Source organism: Hypomesus nipponensis, chromosome 6 (genome assembly GCF_054491055.1).
Source record: "Hypomesus nipponensis isolate SF chromosome 6, ASM5449105v1, whole genome shotgun sequence".
Classification (NCBI taxonomy): domain Eukaryota; kingdom Metazoa; phylum Chordata; class Actinopteri; order Osmeriformes; family Osmeridae; genus Hypomesus; species Hypomesus nipponensis.
Window position 1 is genome coordinate 657501 of NC_140366.1, and position 2500 is coordinate 660000.

General features: G+C 47.2%; 9 non-coding genes across 9 annotated transcripts in view; all 9 read left to right on the plus strand.

Annotated features, from left to right (window-relative positions):
- The first annotated feature begins 72 nt into the window (after window positions 1-72).
- Window positions 73-191, plus strand: LOC146283853 (5S ribosomal RNA). Its single transcript, XR_014759294.1, has one exon. It is a non-coding gene; the product is annotated as a 5S ribosomal RNA (ribosomal RNA).
- Window positions 192-365: 174 nt separating this feature from the next.
- Window positions 366-484, plus strand: LOC146283854 (5S ribosomal RNA). Its single transcript, XR_014759295.1, has one exon. It is a non-coding gene; the product is annotated as a 5S ribosomal RNA (ribosomal RNA).
- A 174-nt stretch (window positions 485-658) lies between these two features.
- Window positions 659-777, plus strand: LOC146283855 (5S ribosomal RNA). The gene has a single exon (XR_014759296.1). It is a non-coding gene; the product is annotated as a 5S ribosomal RNA (ribosomal RNA).
- Window positions 778-941: 164 nt separating this feature from the next.
- On the plus strand, window positions 942-1060 carry LOC146283856 (5S ribosomal RNA). Its single transcript, XR_014760100.1, has one exon. It is a non-coding gene; the product is annotated as a 5S ribosomal RNA (ribosomal RNA).
- Window positions 1061-1252: 192 nt separating this feature from the next.
- Window positions 1253-1371, plus strand: LOC146283857 (5S ribosomal RNA). Its single transcript, XR_014759297.1, has one exon. It is a non-coding gene; the product is annotated as a 5S ribosomal RNA (ribosomal RNA).
- Window positions 1372-1547: 176 nt separating this feature from the next.
- Window positions 1548-1666, plus strand: LOC146283858 (5S ribosomal RNA). Its single transcript, XR_014759298.1, has one exon. It is a non-coding gene; the product is annotated as a 5S ribosomal RNA (ribosomal RNA).
- Window positions 1667-1840: 174 nt separating this feature from the next.
- LOC146283859 (5S ribosomal RNA) lies at window positions 1841-1959 on the plus strand. Its single transcript, XR_014759300.1, has one exon. It is a non-coding gene; the product is annotated as a 5S ribosomal RNA (ribosomal RNA).
- A 172-nt stretch (window positions 1960-2131) lies between these two features.
- Window positions 2132-2250, plus strand: LOC146283860 (5S ribosomal RNA). Its single transcript, XR_014759301.1, has one exon. It is a non-coding gene; the product is annotated as a 5S ribosomal RNA (ribosomal RNA).
- A 184-nt stretch (window positions 2251-2434) lies between these two features.
- Window positions 2435-2500, plus strand: part of LOC146283861 (5S ribosomal RNA) — a 119-nt gene continuing 53 nt past the window's right edge. The window contains exon 1 of the ribosomal RNA XR_014760582.1: window positions 2435-2500. This exon is cut by the window's right edge and continues 53 nt beyond it. This is a non-coding gene — a ribosomal RNA (5S ribosomal RNA).

Here is a 2500-nt window from a genome sequence, read left to right on the forward strand (position 1 = left end):
GAGAGAGACCACCTTGCATTGTCAATTGCTAAATCTGTATATGGATAAGTAGCCTATGGTTGTCAACTTATTTCGTACGGCCATACCAGCCTGGCAACGCCCGATCTCGTCTGATCTCGGAAGCTAAGCAGGGTCGGGCCTGGTTAGTACTTGGATGGGAGACCGCCTGGGAATACCAGGTGCTGTATGCTCATTCACTTAGAAACTGAAATCTTGCAATATGCACAAGTAGTCCTTCATGAAAGGGGCTGGAAGCTGTTTTCATTTTGACACGAGAGAGAGAGAGAGAGAGAGAGAGAGACTACCTTGCATTGTCAATTGCTAAATCTGTATATGGATAAGTAGCCTATGGTTGTCAACTTATTTCGTACGGCCATACCAGCCTGGCAACGCCCGATCTCGTCTGATCTCGGAAGCTAAGCAGGGTCGGGCCTGGTTAGTACTTGGATGGGAGACCGCCTGGGAATACCAGGTGCTGTATGCTCTTTTGCTCATTCACTTAGAAACTGAAATCTTGCAATATGCACAAGTAGTCCTTCATGAAAGGGGCTGGAAGCTGTTTTCATTTTGACACGAGAGAGAGAGAGAGAGAGACCACCTTGCATTGTCAATTGCTAAATCTGTATATGGATAAGTAGCCTATGGTTGTCAACTTATTTCGTACGGCCATACCAGCCTGGCAACGCCCGATCTCGTCTGATCTCGGAAGCTAAGCAGGGTCGGGCCTGGTTAGTACTTGGATGGGAGACCGCCTGGGAATACCAGGTGCTGTATGCTCATTCACTTAGAAACTGAAATCTTGCAATATGCACAAGTAGTCCTTCATGAAAGGGGCTGGAAGCTGTTTTCATTTTGACACGAGAGGGAGAGAGAGAGACCACCTTGCATTGTCAATTGCTAAATCTGTATATGGATAAGTAGCCTATGGTTGTCAACTTATTTCGTACGGCCATACCAGCCTGGCAACGCCCGATCTCGTCTGATCTCGGAAGCTAAGCAGGGTTGGGCCTGGTTAGTACTTGGATGGGAGACCGCCTGGGAATACCAGGTGCTGTATGCTCTTTTGCTCATTCACTTAGAAACTGAAATCTTGCAATATGCACAAGTAGTCCTTCATGAAAGGGGCTGGAAGCTGTTTTCATTTTGACACGAGAGAGAGAGAGAGAGAGAGAGAGAGAGAGAGAGAGACTACCTTGCATTGTCAATTGCTAAATCTGTATATGGATAAGTAGCCTATGGTTGTCAACTTATTTCGTACGGCCATACCAGCCTGGCAACGCCCGATCTCGTCTGATCTCGGAAGCTAAGCAGGGTCGGGCCTGGTTAGTACTTGGATGGGAGACCGCCTGGGAATACCAGGTGCTGTATGCTCTTTTGCTCATTCACTTAGAAACTGACATCTTGCAATATGCACAAGTAGTCCTTCATGAAAGGGGCTGGAAGCTGTTTTCATTTTGACACGAGAGAGAGAGAGAGAGAGAGACTACCTTGCATTGTCAATTGCTAAATCTGTATATGGATAAGTAGCCTATGGTTGTCAACTTATTTCGTACGGCCATACCAGCCTGGCAACGCCCGATCTCGTCTGATCTCGGAAGCTAAGCAGGGTCGGGCCTGGTTAGTACTTGGATGGGAGACCGCCTGGGAATACCAGGTGCTGTATGCTCTTTTGCTCATTCACTTAGAAACTGAAATCTTGCAATATGCACAAGTAGTCCTTCATGAAAGGGGCTGGAAGCTGTTTTCATTTTGACACGAGAGAGAGAGAGAGAGAGACCACCTTGCATTGTCAATTGCTAAATCTGTATATGGATAAGTAGCCTATGGTTGTCAACTTATTTCGTACGGCCATACCAGCCTGGCAACGCCCGATCTCGTCTGATCTCGGAAGCTAAGCAGGGTCGGGCCTGGTTAGTACTTGGATGGGAGACCGCCTGGGAATACCAGGTGCTGTATGCTCTTTTGCTCATTCACTTAGAAACTGACATCTTGCAATATGCACAAGTAGTCCTTCATGAAAGGGGCTGGAAGCTGTTTTCATTTTGACACGAGAGAGAGAGAGAGAGACTACCTTGCATTGTCAATTGCTAAATCTGTATATAGATAAGTAGCCTATGGTTGTCAACTTATTTCGTACGGCCATACCAGCCTGGCAACGCCCGATCTCGTCTGATCTCGGAAGCTAAGCAGGGTCGGGCCTGGTTAGTACTTGGATGGGAGACCGCCTGGGAATACCAGGTGCTGTATGCTCTTTTGCTCATTCACTTAGAAACTGACATCTTGCAATATGCACAAGTAGTCCTTCATGAAAGGGGCTGGAAGCTGTTTTCATTTTGACACGAGAGAGAGAGAGAGAGAGAGAGAGAGAGACTACCTTGCATTGTCAATTGCTAAATCTGTATATGGATAAGTAGCCTATGGTTGTCAACTTATTTCGTACGGCCATACCAGCCTGGCAACGCCCGATCACGTCTGATCTCGGAAGCTAAGCAGGGTCGGG